Consider the following 23,415-nt stretch of genomic DNA (forward strand, 5'->3'; position numbering starts at 1 on the left):
ATTGTAAAGAAAAAAACTGAAAATATGTTCAATCTACCAAAAAAGCAGAGAAAAAGAAAAAAGCAAAAACACTTGAAAAAACAGAAAACAGATAGCAAGATATGCATAAGTACATTAAATATAAATAGTCTATGCAACTCAACAAAATTCAGAGATTGTCGGATTGCATGAAAAAGCATATCTTAACTATTTGCTGTTTTCAAGAAACTAACTTTCCATATGAAGACACAAATAGGTTAAAAGGATGGACAAAGATATAACCCAAGTACCTCATCTATGTCATGATCCCTTTATTTGCTTGCAGACATACTGCTAGGGAGAACCCAAGTCTCCACATTGTAGTTGACTGTCTTTCCAAGATGTGTCTAACAAAGGACTTGTATCTTATGTAAAAATCTCTTATGAATCAATCATGAGAAGGCAGGAACTCTGTAAAAAGAGTAACTCCTTTATTTGCTTGCTGGTCCACTGGAAGAGGTGCACAAAATGGCCAGGTAGAATTTCTTAGCTTTGAGTTCAATAAAAATCAAATTGAATCCCAGGGCAGAAGTACTCCTTCTTGGAAACCAGGAACTGTGTTCCAGACAGCCTACTTTTGTAGGTTCGAGAAAGAGATTTTGGCATTGGATCACAAGATGTGGCCACCACATAACTAGGCTAATTGGTTCTCCTCAACAAAAAGAAATTGCTGTTCAGCCTCAAGGAATCTAGTTATTGAGGAACTGCAGATCTAGCACCTGTCAGAAGTGACCTCATGGTCTTCTGTGTCAGTTGGTAGACACTTATTGAGAACAGGGTGGGCTACATACATATATACTGCAAAATGTTTACCACAGTACAGTTAATTAATATGTTATTTATGTCACGTAATTACCGTTATGTTGTCCTTGCTATTAGAGGAAGAACATCAAATCTCTTTCACAGCAACCTTCAAATGTGCAGTATTGTTAACTATAGTCACCATGCTGTATGTTGGATCCCTGGAACTTACTTGTCTTATAACTGCAAGTTTGCACACTGACCAACGTCATCACATTTCCCCCACACTTCAGTCCCTGGCCACCACCATTCTCCTCTCTATTTATATGAGTTCAATGTTTTAAAATTCCACATATCAGACTAGCTATCATACAGTATAAGTATTTCTCTGTCTAACTTAGCATAATACATTCAAAGTCCATCCATGTTGTGATAAGTGGCAGGATCTCCTTCTTAAGGCTGAATAATATTATTTATATATATATATATATATATATATATATACACACACACACACACACATATATATATATACACATTTTCTTTTCCATTCATTCATCAATGGACACATAGGCTGTTTCCATATATATTTTTTGGCTATCGTAAATAATGCTGCAATGAACATGGACATGCAGATATCACTTTGACATAATGCTTTTATCTTCTTTGGATATATAACCAGACATGAAATTGCTGAATCACATGGTAGTTCAATTTTTAATTGAGGAACCTCCACAGTATTCCATAGTGGATGAATCAATTTACATTCCCACCAACAGTGAACCAAGGTCCCCTTTTCTCCACATTTTTTCAAGCATTTGTTATTTCTTATTTTTTTGATGATAGTCATTCTACTGGATATGATTTTTAATCAATAACTTAACCTTCAATGTAAAATAACAACAAGAAAAAGAGCAAATTAAACACAGGGTGAGCAGGATGATGGAAATATAAAGGGAAATAACTGATGAATTATAAAGCATAAAAACAATAGAATAACAATCAAAACAAAAGGTGACAGATCAGTATAGTGGCTTATGGCAGTGAGTACTTTCTTAAGAAGAGCGTAAATAAACTTTCTCAATTGAGTAGAATATTCTAGGTCTTGATAAGGTGGTGGTTAACTGGCTGTATAAGTTTGTAAAACTTCATCCATGTTTAACAGCTGGGCATTTCACTGCATATAAATCTTCCCAGAATAAAACCAATAAATCTCATACAGGAATATACCATATGAATGGCTGTTGATGTCCCATTAAAAACAATGGGGACAGTATATTTAAATTGTTGAAAGAAAAAGAACGTCAACTCAGATTTATATATGCAGCAAAAATAGCCTTACGTAATGGAAATAAATAAGACATTGCCAAACAATGGAAGACAGACAGAATCCATTGCAGTAGAGTTAACCATTCTACTGCTTTTGTGTGTGTGTGTGTGTGGTACATGGGCCTCTCACTGTTGTGGCCTCTCCTGTTGTGCAGCACAGGCTCCAGACGCGCAGGCTCAGCGGTCGTGGCTCACGGGCCCAGCCGCTCCGCAGCACGTGGGATCTTCCCGGACCGGAGCACAAACCTGCGTCCCCTGCATCGGCAGGCAGACTCTCAACCATTGTGCCACCAGGGAAGCCCCCAGCGTCTATTTCTTGACCTTTCACGTATGCACCACTGTCCACACACACACTTTGAAATGGAAATGAGATGAATTAATTGACAAGAAGAGTCATTTGATCTAAATGAAAACTGATGATGCACAGAGAGGTCCTTCCATATCTGTTCTTCTGCTCAACACGTTAACCACCTCTCTGGGCACAGACTTTTCAAAATGACCACACACTGTTGAAGTACGTGCTGCTGCTTCTGACTTGCACCTTCTGGGTTTTAGGTGAGCAAATGGTGTCAATCAGTTGGCGCACCAGAGCAGACGGTAAATGTCGACAAATCTTTTCTGCAAGTTACATGCTTGTCAGGAATCTTCTTCAATAACAAAATCATTACTTTATTTTTTTTAATTTAATACACATTCAGTTTGTTGTTTTCTTATTGATGCTGAAATGGTTCCTTGGAAAGAGGAGCGGCCAATAGAGGTCAAGGGGTCATTGGAGAATGGGTGGCGAGGACACAGCTAACAGGTGAGGATGTTTGCTGAGCTCCACCATACACCCTGGGGGCCAGGTGGTCATAACTAAGCAAAATAGGTTTTGTAAAAAGAAAAAAAAGGTCAAAATTGGTGAATGAAAGTAAAAACCTTCAAAGGACCAACTGCAGATAAAAATGTTAAGCCAGGATCAAAGCACGACCTTACTCCATCAAAAGTTCCACTCCTATGTGGCTTTCCCTGAGAATGCTCAACAAACACCTCCGTGAAGGGAAAACCCTCTGACTCATAAAAGGTTTATTTCCTCACAATAGACTGAAACAAAAGTCACCCAATTGATTTTGTAAGTTTAATACAACCTTGATTACAAAGCCAGATAAAGAGCAAAGATTCACAGCATAGCTCTGAAAAATCCAAAGTATAATATTATCTAACCAAATCCAGCAGTGCATTAAAAAATAACAAAGCATCATAATCAACATGAGTCTATTCCAGAAATGCAAGACTTTAATAAAACTTCTGAAAAATCCAACAACTGAATCCATCACTTCGATCAACTATATAAAAATCACATAATTATCTGAATAGATGCATACAATTATTGGTAAATTTTAAAACTGAAATTAATATACAAGATATATATAAATTGAAAAAAATAGAAACTGCCTCACATGGAAAAAAAAGTATGTACAAAAATCTTACTGCAATCCCACTCCTAGACATATATCCAGAGAAAACCATAATTCAAAAAGACCCATGCACTCTAGTGTTCACTGCAGCACTGTTTACAATAGCCAAGACACGGAAGCAACCTAAATGTCTATCAACAGATGAATGGATAAAGAAGATGCGGTACATATATACAATGGAATATTACTCAGCCATAAAAAAGAATGAAATAATACCATTTGCAGAGACATGGATGGACCTAGAGATTATCATACTAAGGTGAAGTAAGCCAGACAGAGAGATATTGCTTATATGTGGAATCTAAAAAAAAAAAGATATGAATGAACTTATATACAAAACAGCAATAGACCCACAGACATAGAAAACAACTTATGGTTACCAAAGGGGAAAGGGGGAGGGAAGGATAAGTTAGGAGTTGGGGATTAATTTATACACCCTACTGTATATAAAATAGATAACCAACAAGGACTTATTGTACAGCACAGGGAATCTACTCAATATTTTGTAATAACCTGTAAGGGAAAAGAATCTGAAAAAATATATATATATGCATAACTGAATCACTTTGCTGTATACCTGAAACTAACACAATATTGTAATTCAACTATACCTCAATTTAAAAAAAATAATTCATGAGAAAAATCTTACAGCAAACCTCACAAACAATAGAAACAATTTGGTTGTGCTTCCTTTATTACTCAGAACAAAGCACATACTGTTACCATTATCACCCAATATAATAAGTCTAGAATAGAAAATCAAGAAAGAAAAAAAACAAGAGAAAGAGACAAGTGAAGTTTAAAACAGGTAGGTGTATCCGACACCTAGTATACACCCTTCCTATCTTCCCAGCCTTTTCTGGCTTGTGTTCCAGCCACTGTCACAGTGACTAATTTTGTGTGAACTCCAACCGAATTCTCTCTGAGGAAACTTCACCCTTGCCCATGGGTCTCCTTTAATCAGTTTCCTCCGTTTCTTTGGCCATACAGCTATTTTCTCCCTGAGCAGAGACTGCTAGTCCCCGCTCTGAATGAGCTGTGACCTGCCTCTGGTTTTGGCCAGGAAGCGGTGAGAAGCCGGGTAGCAAATCCTGAGGAAAGAAAGTCTGCGTCTCTGGGGCACACCCCTACGTCTGGAATTCATTGCATCGTCTCTGGGTAAAATGAGGCTACTTTTCTTTGCCAAAAATCAGTAGAAGGCTTCTACCAATCAGACGTTTCAAGAGTATCTCAAGATTCACGACACACAGGTTCATCCACCCAGATATGGGTTCATCCACCCAAAATGATTCTCATTTTGGTGTACGTGGGCATTATGTATGAGTCTCCCTTGAAGCCTCACCACCACAGTTACAAGGCAATTCTGCCCATGAGGTTTAGCACAGCCTGCTCCGCTCCTACAGACAAGAAAAGCTCTTTGAGTCAGTCATGAAACGTCCCTCGGATGGATTTCATGGTGCACCTTGTGATGGAAGTTCGCGGCCCCAAACCTATTATTTTCTTTTGTCCAAGATTCCAAACGTAGTTAATCTAAACCAACTCACTCTACAACCCTCGCTTTTTGCTTTGCTCTCCATGCTATTCAGGTGCCATTGTACACTCATGTTTCACTTCCTACCTGTTTCTCACCGCAACTAACCACAGATAAAAGCCTTCATAATTGCAACACTGCTTAATCCAGCAGTTATCACTGTCACATTTGCACCAGGATCTGGTTTGTGTGTAACGTTGAGATTGTTAAATAACACAGTTGCAAAATCCCGACGTGACTGTCTGTGTTCTAGGGCCAAACATTAACTTCTGTCTTAGCTTTAGTTTCTCGGAAAGAATCTCAGGCAAAGGCTCCCATGCTGCTCCTTCACTAGGGAATATAATCTCAAAGAGAAGGAGAAAATATGGAGAAGCAATGAAGTAGCTACTGCAACATCCTCCAAGAAGTGGAATAAACTGCATCTCTGGAGAGACTGTCTAGATGAGAAAAAGGAAGAATTTATCTTCTGGCTCCTACATCTCAGTAGTCAAGGGTTGGCCCACGGGACATGAAATAACCCACAGTTCTGAGTTTCACAACTGTCCTGCCAGGTAGGGTCCCATCATGTCCCAGCTTTGGCATCAACAAGAAACCGCGGGGCAGGACACACAGCAGAGACAGAGGGGAATTATAGTTTCTGCTCTGAGAGGAAACAGCTATATGGCCAAAGAAACTGAAGCAACTGGTTCATCGATACCCATGGGAATAGGAGAGCACATATGGATCACGAGGCTGGATGTTAAGGGTATTGAACTGAAGGTTAGAGACGTTTAAATAGGGTGCATTTATTGACACGGGGTATGCAGGTCACGGGGCACATGGTCAAGGGTTCGGCGTTCTGGCGAATACACCATGATACGATCCTAACAGTTCATTGAGCTGCTCCTTGAACCAACTCTGACACTCAAAGCCTTGCCCAGTCAATAAGGTAAATATGCCAGAAATTTCTTGGCACAGTATTGAGGGAAATATCAGTCGTCTCAGGGAAGTGAGAATGTTAGAACAGACTTACTATGTAAGAACTGAGAAACTACAGCCAACCATGTTCCTCGAGATGGTCCAAGGACACGCCCTTTACTAAGGAAATAAGGAATATACTTTTGAGAGAAGTCATATAATATCTGAGGAAATGGAGGCTACTTTTTTTTTTTTTTTTTTGCAGTACACGGGCCTCTCACTGCTGTGGCCTCTCCCGTTGCGGAGCACAGGCTCAGCGGCCATGGCTCACGGGCCCAGCCGCTCCGCAGCACGTGGGATCTTCCCGGACCAGGGCACGAACCCGTGTCCCCTGCATCGTTAGGCGGACTCTCAACCACTGCGCCACCAGGGAAGCCCTGGAGGCTATTTTTTGTAGGCCAAGGTGGCTGTAGGATGTGCTGCCATAGACTGAGTTCCCTAATAGCACTGAGGGTGATAGGATTCCAAAAATGGCATGGCGACACGCAACACGTTCTGAGGCAAAGCGACATAATTACTGCAATGGTGAGTAAGGCTAATGGGCCGGCAATGGATATTTGACCATAGTGTTTTCATGGTTAAGAGAGATGGACAGCCAATTAGGGTGAGATGGACGATAAATTGATGGATAGATCTATCCTTCAGTCAAGCTATCTATCCATCGATTCATCGATAGATAGAACTTTTCTGTGCTGATATGTCCTACACAGCCTGGTGGACTGAAGGCTATTATCAGCTGACAAATGGAAAATCATGATTCTTCACCAAGCTTCCAGATAAAAATCAGTCCACAGACCAAAAGCTCTCTGCAGTGTCACCACGAGTATATGCCCAAATACTTCTTCAATTTTTCTCAAAGAGATCTATGACGATTTTCTGGGTACCTGTGCCCTGGGGATGGAGATAAGGATACCCAGATATTTTGAGGGTTAGCAGAAATGGAGCCTGAGCTGACACTGATACCAGGAGATAGTCATTACCACCGTGATCCTCTGGATGGAGTGGGGGCATCTGGAGGTTATGTGGTCAATGGAGTTTTAGCTAAGGCCTGGCTCATAGTAGGACCAATGGATCCGAAGATCTACCCTGGGGTTATTCTTCTGTTTTTCCAGTGAATAATAGGAATATATGTGCAAAACTATCACCTGGCAAATAAAACAAGATAACGAACAACTCAATTCTCTTGGGGATGAAGGCTGGATTACTCCACCATTTAAGCAACGAAGATCAGCCAAAATACTGGCCAATGGTGAGACAAAACCGAAATGGATGTTGAAGGGTTAGAGGATGAACATCAGTTACAACCTGTAGCTTGTTGCACTCTCTATTTTGTCTGAAATCTTTGCAGCATCTACATCTGGCTGCCATCTTGGAGGAGGCTCTGGCTGCCATCTTGGAGGAGGCTCTGGCTGCCATCTTGGAGGAGGCTCTGGGACAAACTGAACTTTTCAATCTCTTCTCCGAGAATGAGTGACAGAACCTGTTCTCACCCCTCTGGAGATCCCATATTGCAACAAGGGGGCCAGCTCTAGCGGAAGGAACAAGTGGTGCCCAGGACGGGGTCTGTCAGACACATCCCACGAGTCACATCAAAGTTTCTTGGCCTTCCTTACCTACAGCCAGTTCTAGCCATTGCTAGAGATGGACTCACCTGTGATTTAACCAATTTCCACTCAGACACAACTGGGGAGGGCTTTGTTGCTTGCCCAAACTGTAGTCCTCCCTCTTCCTTTACTGGTTATGATGGTGCATGAAGCTTGTTTGGTGCCCAAGGAGGTGAAATTTATAAGTTCAAGGAAGTTAATGCACATTGGTGTAAATCTTTAGCCAAGCAAGAGGTGTAAGCCAGTGGGCTCATTTTTCTCCCTTCTTCCTCTGGATGCACTGCCCTAAAATGCAATTCAAACAACTTCTTGGTAAACAAAGTGAAGGATTAGCCTTGGGTTGCACTTGGGGGCAGCTGCTTGACTGAGTTCTCCGTCCTCTGCTTCCCTCTTCCCTGGCCCTCAGTCCTATTTCTGGAATTGTCCTCTCTAATATGTTATTAGCACATAAGCCACTGCATTAGCTGCTGCTTCCTGGGAATCCCAGGCTAGAAGAAAAGGGAATCAACAATTGGCATTATGTGTACACAACATGCTCACTGTTAAAGAAAAGACAATAATAGAATCATCAGATAAACATGTTAAACAAGTTAGAGTTCAGCAAATTCAACAGCTACAAGATGATCTCCAACCATGAATTACAAAAACATCCTGAATAGAAGATACCATTCATAGGAACAGTATTAAAAACAGTGACAAATTAGCACAGAAAGAAGAAAACGTAACTGATTATATACAAAGGAAGGAGTTCCCATTCAGTCATAAATACAAAGGAAGCTTGCCTATGATAAAGATGGCTTCAAAACAGTGGGGAATTTTTAATAATAGGATCTGAAAAATTATCTTTTTAATAGATCATACATGGATTTCAAATGAATGCTTTGTGAAAACATTTTTATTTGATCATGACCTATGAATAAATGCAAATTTCATTTCCCTGTAGCCCCAGATTTCAGGTTTTTGTTTTTTTATGGGAGCCTACCGTAATTTTAATTTTGTTCCTTCAGAATAAGAGGCAAATGTGTCTTCCAGCAGTGTGGAGGAGGGCAAGAGGGGAAAACAGAGCTCTGAGTCGGGGTCACTATGTCCCCACCAACACAGCCCTGCTGGCCTGTCTGTAGGTGCAAGAGCATCAGAGTGTGAACCACGGCTTGAGCATTTCAGGTGTCGCCCTTTGGCTTGTAGCATCCACCTGCAGTTTAGGAAAAATCCTGGCAGCGTAAAAGGGGGAGAGTAAATCAAATTCTCTGTTGTCTCAATTTTCAAAATGATGGGAGTTGGAGCAATTTTCACACCTTTCTTGTATGCAGGTCAGCTGGGGGATTTAAGTGACATGGCACTTTCTGTGATGAGTTTCAGACACTCATCACAGCTGGCCTAAAGCCTAATCACAGACTCCCGGTAAGGGGACAGGCACAAGCCCTATGCTTGGCAGGCATTCCTGGGAAAGAACTTACAAGGATTCTTCTGGAAACATCTTCACAATATGTGCATCTCCTGAACCCTATGGTGGCCCATTGCTGGGATCATCAGCGCACCTGCTTGCCTTGCTCCCTGGAGAATCTGTTATGCTATAAGGGAATCTCTCCCTGTGTGAAAATGGATGGATCAACCTCAGAATATTTCTAAAAAATGGGCTGTGCTCTCTGCATGTGTGAAAGTGCATCACAGGACTGACAATACAGTCTGTAGCAATGGAGACGGTAAACGTCAGGATGTGACCACCGGCCCTCGGGTTCTGTCTCCGTTGGCTGCTGTGGAAAGCCATCGTGGCAATCACTCCCATGACTGGATGAAGATGGTGCTGAGATGGAGGCCGGGTGGTGGTGCTGGTGTTCGTAGTTGGTAGTTAAGGCCACGTACCTACCGGACATGTACCATGACCCCCAAACTGACCTAAGACCTTTATGAGCACAAACACATTCAATCCTCTCAAAGATACTATGAGCTCAGCACTTCTGTTATCCCATTGGGAAAATGTCATCCCATCTAACTCTGGGTACCATCTTCTCTCTGATGCTCATTTGCCTTTTATCCATCAGTTCCCTCTGACATGTAACAAAAGCCCAGGAAAAGAGGTAGGAGAATTAAAGGAACATCACACATAGGTGTCACACCTACCTTATCTCCACGAAAACTGAAAGTCTTTACCACTTTCTGTTAGCAACCTAGCACTAAGGGCAAACATGGGCATTTGAAAAAGAGCCCTGAGTTAAGACCAATGAAGTATCTTTACAACCTACTAAAAATATTAAAAAATGAAGATACAAGGGAAAATGTAAAGGTGAGACCTTATGTTTCAAAACAGCTTTCTTGAGTAAGGGAAAGTGGATACTATGCTCAATGTGTGGTTGTGTGGTTGTGTTTGTGATTTTCTCCTCTTCCTTACTTTCATAGTTTATCAAGGGAAGCATGTTCCGTAATTAGTGTCAACTTAGGGGCAGGCTAACCTTCAGGTCTCCAAATATTTTCCCACAGTTTCTGTAAATGGTAAGATGTCATGCAAAGGTTTAAAGTGCATGGTTCAGAAAGTAGTATTAGTTCTCCAGACACGGTTTCTGCTCATAAACATAATTACTCACAGGAACATTTTTTCCAGGAGTGGCTGGTGTGACTTTTCCGTTTGTACAAGAACAGCGCCTAACATCCAACTAAAATGCCAGAGCGAAGACCAGACCGTCTAGGAAGCCATACTCATCCCATTTTAGACAAAATGCCACAAAGTTTCAGCCTGTAAAATTTGGATACCAGAACAGGCAAGGGACCGGCCAGCTGACATGGAGGACTCAGGCCAGCTTTCTGGTTTGTCTCTGGAACTGGGCTCAAAGAAGACTTTGCTATTTGACAAAAGTCCTGAATTCCTCAGGGCTGTTGTGTTGGTGAACATTTTGGCCACATGAGCCCACCCTTTCCGTGTGACAGATTCTCAATCTAAAGGCTTCAATGAATAAGCTGGGAGAATGATTACAGAGCTTGTCAAGTAATTTACAAAGTATGGTTTAACATAATGCGTTGTTCCATTCTGGAAAAGTTTTCTGTCATGTTTTCATCTTCCAACTATATGCCTCTCTATGAAGAGAGAAAAAAAAAAAAGTTGTTCCTGTTGTTTGTTTGTCTGTCTTTTTTTCAAGTTTGGATGCCCTGTTCTGGCAAATCAGGCAGCCCAGTTTGGCAAATGACCCTCCATGAAGATACGAACATCGTGCAAGAAACTCAACATCGCATGCTTCTTTCAGGGTAAGCAACTTAATGGAAAACAAATCGAATGGCCACTGAAATAACACAAATGCAATTCCCAGCCCAAGCTGGCCCTGCAGGCTGTATGGATCAGTGAGAAAAGGAACAGGGGTGTTGCCACCAGACACATCTAGGTTCAAACCGCCTTCCAAAATTCCAACATTTACTAAGTAGACAACTCTGGACATGTACCTTAATTTTTCCACACCTCTCTTCCCTCATTTGTTAAGTCACACAAAGTCAGCATCCCTTTACTCCAATGTGAGAATTAAATTAATGTTCAAATTCTCTGGACACAGGATATGCTCAATAAATAACTTCTATCCTGCCGCTAAACCTCTGTCATTTCCACCTTATGTAAAAAGAACGTGATGACTTGGGTGGAAAGCAAAGAGGACTGGGACCGCTTTGATATCAACTCTCACACAAGATCTGAGCTGGCGCTACACAGAATATTAGGGTCGCTGGACCAACACATTTTGGAGATTAAATGGTTTGGGCTGAAGGAGAGCAAGGGGGTTCATTCTTTCAAAAGAGTTTTGAGTACACACTATGGGCGAGTCCCTTTTTCCAACCGGCCCTTAAAAATAGTTATGAACCAGGTCCTGTTCTCAGCATGTGAAATACTTTATTTGAATTACCATAACAATCCCCAGAGGCATGTAGTATTTATGGTACCATTTCACAGATGAGGAAAAAATGGCATAGAGGTGAAGCAGGAAATGTAGCAGGTTCCCAAGCTACAGGGCAGAAGAACACACAGGCTACGATGACCATGTTTGTTTGGGTTTTTTGTTTTTGGCTGCTCCATGCGGCTTGCAGGATCTTAGTTCCCCCACCAGGGATCAAACCCAGGCCACGGCAGTGAAAGCGCCGAGTACTAACCACTGGACCGCCAGGGAACTCCTGATGACCATGTTTGTTACAACTATATTCTCTGCCTTTTCAGTTACCAGGAGCTGCTTACTACACTGACTTCCTGTCTCTAGTGAGATCAGTTTGTAATTTTTCTTTCTGTTTAATTTTATTTGTGATTTTTTTTTTACCTTTTACATCTGTCTCAACTGTACCAGTTTGCCCTAATTCCCTGCCTCTTGCTTAATTTATTATTTTATTTATAAACAATGAAGTACTCTTGGTGCAGCTTTAATGGGTACTCTGAGTCTCTGATCTTTAAAGGGTTTGGGTCAGCCTGGCCTGGCCCGGCTCATCCTGAAGAAGCCTCGTCAGCTCTGACACTATTTATTTTGTTTTGTTTTGTTTCTGAATTTTATTTTATTTACTTTTTATACAGCAGGTTCTTATTAGTTATCTACTTTATACATATTAGTGTATATATGTCAATCCCAGTCTCCCAGTTCACCCCACCACCATCATCTCCCCCCGCCACTTTCCCCCCTTCCTTTTGCTTAATTTTTGTGAAGGTCAGCTAACTCCTGCATCTGCCTCTGACATTTTCAAATCTCTATATAACCTTGTCACATTTTATCAAAGACTCTCTCCTTTTACCCAGGTAAATTCAAGTCAAATTTCTGATAAAAATGTCTGCACTGTCTCCTCAGTGCATGGAGTATAAAATCCACACACTTTATGCTGGTGCGTGAGACCATCCATAATTGTGCTTTGACGTACCTTTATTTTTTTTCCCGCATAATCCCATCCTCCCAAAACAATCTTATTCTTGAACCCTGGACTCCTTTTCTCTCTTGAAAAGGACTCTACATTTCCTTCCTTCCCAGCTCATAAAGCATCCCTTCCTATCACCTCCACCTCTTAAAATCATATATTTTTTTCTTCAAGGCCCCACTTAAATACATCTTCTCATAATCACCTCCTGAATTTTCCCAAGTAGAAGTATTTTTCTTCTTTTTAATGATTTGGGAGGGTTTGGCCTAAGTTGGATTCTGGATCTGTCACATGCATTGTGTGTGCCTTTGGATGAGTTATATCATCTCCAGGATTCTTGGGTCTTTATGTAAAAATCAGTGAGCCCCTCAGAAAACTCCGAACAAGATACCTGAAGAGCTCTGGCCTCATCATGTTATGATTCCCGCTTTTCACTGAAAGCAGATGAGGTCAGCACACTATGACTACATAGTGTCCTTAAGTGAGTTACACTTAGACCTCTGTGCCCGTCCTCACAGACAAACAAGACAAGGAAGAAAAGCAAGTGTCATCGCCAAATCTTCTGCTCAAATAATTTTTTTAGCTGTGACTTTTGTTTTATTATTTTTATAAAAATTAGATAAAAGCATGTCTTCTAGTGTACCAAGTTAAGAAATGATTGCAAAAGCGACAAAAAATGAAGTAAGTAGGAAATGACCTCTTCTGTCTTTCTCCGAGCACAGGGGCCATGCCACGCCAGCTCTAAAGCAAATTATCCTATGGGGGACAAACCCCACCCTCAGACTGATGACGGGGCCAGCAATACTGGACATTTCATTCAATAAGGAATCTTGTAAGTTACACCCTTCTATTTGTAACTGACTCTTACTGTCCTAAGGTTTCTAACTTATTGCAATCACATAAAATAAGGTAAGATCTTTCCCAAGAGGTGAGATAATTCTAAGGTTGATAGAAGGTAAGTCTTGAGCTCATAAGACTGCTGTGAAGATATAAATAAAATAAGGTATGTTGACTACCTAGCGCACTACAAAGCATATATTAGACAGTCAGTAAAAATCCCCTTTCCTATTTTTTCTACTTTTTACCAACACTTTGTTATGCCCTAACAACATGCTTTTAAATGTCTTCTTTTTTTTAACATACAAAGACCTGGACCTCTTTAATGCACACAATTTGATGAGTCTTCTAATTGTGGTGGGCCATTCTTCTTTACTGTCGAAGACTGTGAACTCTTTGTGGACAAAACTCCCAACTTAGTCACCATTGCATATTTACCCAGCTTCTGCATATAGTAGTTATTAGTAAATGTTGGAGTTAAATTGACTCTGCTAAGTTTGATATACTGAGACTATGCTGATACTTTTAGCTGAAGAATGATTGGGGAACAGTTTGCACAGACTTTTCATTGAACTAATGAGTGAGTTCAATATGCAAATAGCTTAAACAGGCAAGACAGGAATTAACACAAAGACTGTTTTGTTGTGAAACGAACCAGGCATGAGTTTTGAGTTTAAGAGAGCCTCGATTGCTTAGGCATTTCTAAAGACCTGGATGAATGTACTACATCTTTCACACTGTCATATATTTTTGTAAATTTGTAAAATCACAGTTGATTAAAAAGCCTTTCTACTTCCTCTCCAATGTGTCCTTTGCCTCACTTTTGCCTTTATTGGGTAAATGGCAGTGGATGCAGATACTTTCAGTATCCAGTCAAGGGGAAGTTGAGCGGAGAACACATTTAATCCGATTACATGGTTTGCAGCTACTTCTGTGAACAACTCTTCCACTATGTAAATGGTTTCCAGCTACACTTCTTTAGCCCATGGTGCCAACCTACACAGCACTGTGACAAATTTTCAGGGAAAGGAGATGAGTCACTGTTTGGACATAGCCTGGCATTGTAAATACATGGGTAGTAGAGAAAAAACAAAGTTTGAAATGTGTGCATCCAACAGCTAGACTTGCAAAAGTCTTCTCATCATCAGATGTGTAAAAACCATAGACAGAAGACCTGAAGATACCTCCTAGAAGGAGTATACTTAGTAATCCAGTATATAAATCAATATAAATGCAGGTGGTGGATTGAACAACTAGCCTTATTTCTTCATGTCTCTATCCATCCACAGTTCGCTACACTCTCATTACAGGGAAATCACACTTGCTCAGCCATCTCTTCACTCTTCCAAGTGACATACTTTGCCCAAAGGAATGAGGTGGAAATATCAATGTGTCCATTCTGGCCTGGGCTTTCAGAGCCAAAACATAGTTCTGCTTGCCTGCCTTACCTCCGCAACTGCCATGAGCAAAATATGCCCTGTTTAGCTCCCATTTCTAGAAAAAAAAGAGTAGAACCACCTGGCTGACCCACAGAACTTCAGTGAGAAGCTAGGTTGTCCCAGCCATCTAGCTGAGGCACCTGGACCAGCCAAGCACCAGGCAACCCACAGATCCATGAGAATGAATAATTCTTACCTAAGCCACTAAGTCTGGCATAGTTTGGTCATGCAGCAGTGTTATGGAAGTAGATAAATGATCCAATATGATCACTCCCTTTTTGGAGATTGTATGACATAAGTTTATTAGCACTGAAACGTTTGAGAACAGTGTAATTGGAGTAAAGGGTACTAAGTGTAAAGTTGCATGTTTTAGGAATCCAAGCATCCCCAATAAATTTTGACCAGTAATAGTACAGACTAACTGTAATCTCTATTTTCTCTATAGAAAATACAGCAAAATCAGTACCATACAAACACTTCAAAGAAATTGTAAAATACATAAGAAAGATTATTACTGTATATCAGAAATTATATATATATTTGTGTGTGTGTGGTATTTATGGACATGTTAATTCTTTAAATTTATTATTTTTTCAGATTTCTTTTTTAACTGCTTTATTGAGGTGTGATGGCCATAAAATAAATGGCACATGTCTGAAGTATATAATTTGGTATGTTTTGATACATATATACACCCATGAAACCAACACCATAATCAAAACACGAATAGGTCCATCATCTCAAAAACCTTCCTACCCTTGTTGAACCTGACTCCCACGCCTGCCTACCCATGGCCCCTTCACGAAGCAACCACTGATCTGCTTTCTATCACTATTGATTAGTTTGCATTTTCTAGAATTTTACATAAATTCAATGACCTATTTGCTCATTTTTGTGTGGCTTCTTTTATCCATGTTGTTGTAGCAATGGCTTATTCCTTTTTTCCTTTTTTTTTTGGTAAATATCCCACTGTGTGAATTGGCCATAGTTTGTTTAAACATTCACCTCTTGATGAACATTTAGATTATTTCCAGCATTTGGGTAACACAAACAAAGGTGGTATGCACATTCACGTCTAAGTCTTTATATGGACACATACATTCATATCTCTTGGGCAAATGCCAAGGAGTGGAATGACTGAATATTTGGCACGTGTGTATTTAGCTTTTTAAGAATTTGCTGATCCGTTTTCCAAAAATCATTGTATCATTTTATATTCCCACCATCACTGTGAGAGAGTTCTAGTTCCTACACATCGTTGCCAAGACTTAGTCTGGACAGTCTTTTTCTTTTCTTTCTTCTTTAGTTATTCCAACAGTTGGTTAGTGATTTCTCATTGTGGCTTCATTTGCATTTACCTAAAATGACTAATAAGTTGAGTATCTTTCAAGTACTAAATTGCTATCTGGATATCCTCTTTGGTGAAGTGTCTGTTCCAATTTTTTCCCATTTATATATAGGGCTATTTTCTTATTACTGAGTTTAGATCATTATTTACATATTCTGGATACAAAGTCCTTTATCAGCTGTCTGATTTGCAGATATTTTCTCCAAGTCCTTGACTTGTCTTTTCATTTCCAAGCAGAGTCTTATTAAGAAGAGATGCTTTCATTTTGATAAACTCCAATTTATCAATTTATTCTTTTATAGATAATTCTTTTGGTATTGTACCTATAAAATCTTTGCCTAACCTATAGTCATAAAGGTTTTTTTCCTATATTTTTCTTCTAGAGGTTTTATAGATTAGTTATGCCATATTTTGAATTAATATTTTGTATATGGGACGAGATACAGAGTAAAGTTTGTTTGCTTGCTTGTTTTTGCCTCTGATTCTTAAAAAAATTATCTTCTTTTCCACTGAATTGCTACTGCACTTTTATTAAAAGTCAATTGACCATACAAACGTAGGTGTTAACCTGGAATCACTATTTTGTTCAATGATGTATATGTTTATCTTAATGCTAGCACCATATATATATTGTATTATAATATAAACTATATTATAATATATTATACATATATAATGTTGTATTAGATTTGTTGGAAATGTGTTAAAACTTTTTGCATCTATTTTATGAGACATATTGTTCTGTATTTTTCTTGTTATATCTTTGGTTTTTATATCAGAGTAATTCTGGCATCATAGAATGAACTGTGAATTTTCCCTTCTTTTTCAGTTTTCTGGAAGGTTTTTGTATAGCATTGATATTATTTCTTCATTAAATATTTTATAGAATTAACCAGTGAAGACATCTGGATATACAGATATTTCAGGGGAAGATTTTCAGCAATAAATTCCCTTTCTCTAATAGTTGTAGAGTGACTCAGGCTATCTGTCTGTGTGAGCCTTGATAGTCTGTGTCCTTAGGAAAGTTTTCCACTTCATCTATGTTGTTATATCTATCATCTTGAAGTTGTCTGTGATATTCCCTTATTACTCTCTTAATAGCTTATTAACATTTTAATATGTTTTATTGTAAATATTCACTTTTCTGTTCATAACTTTGTATTCTTTGTCCAAAAAGTATTTAATCTTATGGAAATACATATCCTGGAAGTGCTCCTGTTATTAACCTGCATAATCTTAGAGGTGGCTGCTCTTCTCAAATGTACTTTGCTGCTTTAAGAATATGTGCAGGACCACCCTTCCCCAACTGGCCCACCATCAAGTCTCCTTACACCAGAAGAGATAACTGGTATATTTTTGGAGGATATGTGGCTATTGTGACTAAGTTTTCTGAGCACAAATCCATTCATTTTCTAGAGTGTCAACTCTAAAATGCTGTGACTACTACTGACCAGAATTCCTTCCATCACGAACACCAGATATGATTTAGATACTATCGATCATGTGCACTAAACAAGTACTTGCGTTAAGAATTTGCATAAGAGAAGAGGAGGAACTATCAGACATATGACCACCACCGTCAGCTACTGTTTACCTGTTCCTGATACCTTTTACAACAACAGTAAGGTGGAACAAAGAATACACCATGAAAATAAAATATATGAAATATAAAGAACAAGAGATGAATGATTAATCATTCAATGGGACTTCTAGGTCTTTTGTTACGATTTTCAGCTGTGCTAATACCTGAGCTTTTAGCACCTTTCTATTTCTTTCAAAATATATTATTGAAGATTGTTTCCTTATTTAAAAGGCACTTTAATGTTTTTCCAATTTCATAGATTACCTGTCCATACCATGCTCTTTGAACCATCTCTCCACCTCCGCACTCACACACACAATATAATGGACCTCTTTTACCACTGGTCCTCAGGGAAAGATAATTCAAAATTGTCCATAACCATTTAATACAACCCCAAATGTGTTTTGGGTACATTTTTATCCAATTGAATACTTAATCATCCATGTCTTACTGGCTAACTTGGTATATTACCATTTATTACTCCATACTGAAAAGTTCCTCTATCTATAGAAACATATACCTAATGGTCTTCCAGGATTCTTTCATTGCAAAATTTTCAGAGACATTAAGAAAATCTGTTATCCATAACATTCCTTTTCAAATCTCTGTATGTGTCAGGTTTTATTCTACTTATCCAAAAACTGATGACTATGAAAGGTACAGGATTTAATATGTCACACCAATTTCACTCTCGTACAAAATTCCTTATATCCACATCACACTAAGGAAACCCTCATAGACCAGGTGAGGAATTTTCATGGAGTAAATTAAAGAATCAGTATTTTGAAGACAGGGCCAGCTCCCAAGTGGCATCTACCTGTGATATATCCATGTATTCACAATACTCAGGAAAAATGGGACCTTGTTTTTGATATAAAAGTACCAAGATTATGAATGGTCATAGGGGTGGGTAATTAGAAAGTTTGGGAGAAATGCTCAAGGACTGAAGTCAGGGCAAGTTTTAGTTCCTCAGCAGAACTGGATTCTTGAGTACTGGAGACACAAGAGCTGATGCCATTATAACAGAGCCTCATGAACGGAGGCAGTGTAGCTTAGTGGTTAACAACAGACTCTTGGACCACATAGATCGAAACTGAAATTCTCACCCCTCTTCTTCACGTCCTCGGGAGAAATGTTTTTAATCTCTCTAATTACAAGTTCCCCAATCTATGTAATAATAGAACTTACCTAATATTCTTACAATAATAAATAAATAAGGACTAATGAAAAAAGTTAGTACAAAACTTGACAAACAGAGGACAAAAATGTTAGTGTCACAGACTGAATATCTGTGTCCCCCCAAAATTTATACGTTGAAACCTAATCCTTAACGTGCTGCTATTAGGAGGTGAGGCCTTTGGGAGGTGAATAGATCATGAGGGGTAGGGCTATGGTGAATGGGATTAGTGCCCTTACAAAAGGCACCCCACAGAACTTCCGTGTCTCTTCTGCCAGGTGAGGACATAGAGAGAAGACAATGTTTACGAAGAGGAAGTGGGTTCTCATCAGATACAGATGTGTCAGCACCTTGATCCTGGACGCCCCAGTCCCCAGAACTGTGAGCAATGATTTCTGTTGTTTATAAGCCATCCAGTCTCTGGAACTTAGTGACAGAAGCCCAAGAGAGTTGGCCTGTATTATCTTAGCCTGGTTTAGAAACAGGGGCACTGAGAGGTTAAGAACAGCCTAGTTTCCACCCCAAGTAAATAGCAGATTCCGCACTCAAGCCAGGCTCCCTCACTCCAAGATCTCGAGAAGTATTCCCACTCTCCTACTGTCTTATTCCATCTCCACTTTTGCGGAACACTTGTTACTATATTCTTGCAGTGGACATCCCAACATAAGTACTTAAGGTATATGCATGCTTGCACAGTCCATAGAGACGATGTGAACCTATGTCTGTGCCTGGAAACCCACAGCATCCTTCCACCTCAACGGCGCACAGCACAACAACCAGAGATGTGCAGTCACATGAGAAAACATAACGTTACAGAGAGCAAAGGCAGAAAAGAACAAGGTGAGCGAACGACTCAGCCCTTACAGACTGAGAGAGTTAAAGAGACAGGAGAAAAGACATCTAGGAAGGATGCTCGCAAGCATTCAAGACAGTCCACCTAAAACAAGGAAATGAGACAATAAACAAAGTTGGAACTGGGTGAAAGGTGATTTGGTGAGAGACTGTTGTTTGCACAATAATCAGTCCTATAGATTAGACTTTTTAGTATTGAAGTATAGAATAAAAGTTACAGGTGTATAGCTTGAGTTATGATCTCAAAATCGATACACCTAGGCTAAGAAATAGCCACAATCCAGAATAGAATTATATGTATATATGTATACATATACATACATGTATATAGATATATGTCATTACATGCATCTATCACTTGGATTTCAAATGTTATATCGATTTAGTGATGATTAACTTGATTATAGTTATAAGGATATTTATTTACTTTCATCAATAGGATAAGTTATTCTGAAAATTATTTTTAAAATAAAAAAATTCAGGATTTCATACTAAGAAAATGAAAAGCCCAAATCCTTCCTGGATTCAAACTAAGAAAATCATAACCCAAATCCAACCTGGTAACATTTCAGATGGTTTATGACTATTTTCCACAATGATATACCAAGTGAATCTCATATTTATAGTAGATTCCAGTGAAAATCACCCTTCATTAAACAAGAAGGACAGCAAGGAAAAGATCGTATCTTTTGCATCTTTTTAGACCAGGAGAGAAAATGCATTTACAAACAACAAGGTATTTTTTGTTTGTTTGGATATTTGTTTGTTTTTCTTCCTTCGGGAATACCGCTTGGACCTCAAGAAGAGCTACTTGTGAAGTTCTTGAGTCCAACCAGTAAGAGCCATGAGTCCTACGCCATCTTCTAAAAGACACACTCTCACGAAAAGATTGCACTCTTGGGTGCATAGTCAGACTTGTGGCATTCAGTCTTAACACAGGAGGAAGGTGAAACTGCACCGTCACACCAGATTCTAATCGCAGTCACTCTCATGGGTGGTCTGCGCCCGGAGATGGAGAAGGAAGCTCCCTAGCTTCTCTCTTGTGAGCTCCCACATTGAGGCTGATAGAAGTTATAGGTGTGAAATGTGCTGCTTCTACCTAGAAACTTTTACCTCCCAGAAATGACCACCTCTCCACCTCAGGTATTTGTTAAAACACAGGAAAGGGAAGAAAACACTGAGTCTTAAAGAGATGAGTCCCATTCTGCCCGTGACGATCGATGTATGTGTCAACTTGGTTAGACTGTGGTACCCAGATACTTGGTCAGACACCGGTCGAGATGCTGCTGTGAAGGCATTTTGTTAGGTGTGATTAACATTTAAATCGGTAGACCTTGAGAGTACACATTACCCTTTAAACTGTGGGTGAGCCTTAAGAGCAAAAGACCTTCAAAGAAAAAGACTGAGCTCCTCCAGAGGAAGAAGAAATTCTGTCTCCAGACTTGGGCTTTGACATCCACCTCTCCCTCTGCCCCCAGCCCCACTGGCTGGCGCTGCAGAATGTGGAGATGCAAGCCCCTCCAATCACGGGAACCAACTCCTCAAAATAAAAACCTCTGTCTCTCGGATTTGCTATAACTGTATTTCCATCTATGAGAATAACGACTGCATCACTTCTTCTTTGCGTGCAATATATATGTAAGCCGAGTTTATTCATCATGACAGGTGAGGTCTTCCTGACCTGCACTCACCCTGCACGGCTAATGTAGGGTGACGGGAACCTTCTCTTCCTCCCTGTCATCAGGGCTCATGGTGACAGGGGATCTATCTCATTCAGTGCATCCACTTATTAAGGTGAATTGTGCACTGCCTTTTATTTTTATTTTTATTTTTTTTGTGGTACGCGGGCCTCTCACTGTTGCGGCCTCTCCCGCCGCGGAGCACAGGCTCCGGACGCGCAGGCTCAGTGGCCATGGCTCATAGGCTCAGCCGCTCCGCAGCATGTGGGATCCTCCCGGACTGGGGCACGAACCCGTGTCTCCTGCATCGGCAGGCGGACTGTCAACCACTGCGCCACCAGGGAAGCCCCTGCACTGCCTTTTAAAGTATCTGTCCAGAAAAGACTCAGGTACTTTTGTTCATATTTCACTGACCAAAATATGACATTATTTCACTTAATTTCACAGAAGGTTGAGAGGTGCACTTCTATCATCTACCCAGAAGAAAGAGAAATGATTTTTTGTGAGCAACAGTAATAAAAAGCAGTGTGTGGCCTTCTGAGCATTTCCTTTATGTCAGATACACTCCTCATGTTCATCATCACTCCCATCAGGCCAGTGTGTCAAGGTCATAGTCTGGGATCTGAAGCAGTGTTCTGTTCTCGTATGATATTCTACGGGTGCCGCTCTTGGTAGAGAGCCGCCGAGCCAAAATGAAAAGAAACCTCCCCCGCACTCATACAGCCCATAGTAATAGAACAGTAACAAGATCACCACAACAAACACCTCCCTTTTGGAATGGGGAGAGATGTAAGAGTCACAGATATCACCAGTCCCTGGCAGTTCTAAAATACCACAGGGAGACACTGCTGGGGTGGAGAATGTTCTCTGGTTACACCGGATGCTTACCTTCAGGGGACCAGGGTCTGCCCTCGGGAGAGGCCTTACTTTTCCACGTTCATCCTTGGCCACATCTGCAGTAGACGACAGAGAAGAAGCTCTCCTGGGGTCCGAGCAGGTGGTCCAGGCTGCTTCCTGCCAATGGGACATGGGAAGACTCAGTTTTGCTTTGCAGACTAAAGAGTCACAAACATGTCTTGAGACTAAGATTTTGGTGTCTTGAGCAATAAAACTCTCTTAAGACAAATCTTCTGTATTTGATGACCATCAATCTTTACTAAAGATTTTTTTTCTTCAACCAAAGACTCACTTCTTCCATTTTGTTTTTTTATGGAGATGCCTCGGAATGTAAATACCACTGTATGTGGGTAGTTTCTCTAAAATGGACAGAAATTTCTTTCCCTGCCCTTATTTCAGAGAAAAACTGATATAAGTAAGAGAGATAAACCAGATGCAATTTTAGTAAAAGAAAACAAAGAAGCTAAATGCAGGACAATTAACTCTGTGAACAATAAAACCAAATATCAATCCAACTTCAGTCACAAGATTCATAAGTTGATGATTTCAGAGAAAGTATAACTAAATACGTTCAAGAGCATAAACTTTTATGATTTGAAAAGTAATTTGCTCTCACATTATTTGAATTTTAACTGATAACGACAAACAACTGTGACCATGTTGAAGTGACAAAATATGTGTTTATTTGCAGAACTGCACAGGACGGAATATAATATTTTTGTGTGAAAATGGGTATAAAATTATAAATCTATTGTCCTGTGAATGCAGATAATGCAACATCACTCCAATAGGGTCTGAGCTTTCAGGATTCCATTTTATGAAATTATACAATTAATGGAGCAAACATTCCATTATAATATTAGGAGAATGAGAAACTAATCTTTTCATATCAATATTTTTCTCTTAGTAGAGAAACTACTTACTTTGAAAAGGGAGATCAATGTGACATGAATGCCCCCCATTTTATTATTTTTGAATGCATTTCAAGAATATATATTCCATTGGGATTTAAAGAATAAGTACATATATGTCCATTTGTTTTCAATATTACTCAAATATTAAGTGTGAAATTAAAGAAGACATTTCTTAGGTTTTATTTAAGAA

The 23,415-nt window shown here is 39.8% G+C and overlaps 1 long non-coding RNA gene across 1 annotated transcript in view; it reads right to left on the minus strand.

Annotated features, from left to right (window-relative positions):
* LOC309795985 overlaps positions 1 to 22,418 on the minus strand; it is a 112,907-nt gene extending 90,489 nt beyond the window's left edge. Inside the window, exon 1 of the long non-coding RNA XR_014292396.1 lies at positions 22,303 to 22,418. This is a non-coding gene — a long non-coding RNA (uncharacterized lncRNA). The remainder of the gene's footprint in view (positions 1 to 22,302) is intronic.
* Between the last annotated feature and the right edge of the window lie 997 nt (positions 22,419 to 23,415).

The sequence above is a fragment of the Mesoplodon mirus genome, assembly GCF_964341445.2.
Source record: "Mesoplodon mirus genome assembly, chromosome: 20".
NCBI classification, from domain to species: Eukaryota; Metazoa; Chordata; class Mammalia; order Artiodactyla; family Ziphiidae; genus Mesoplodon; species Mesoplodon mirus.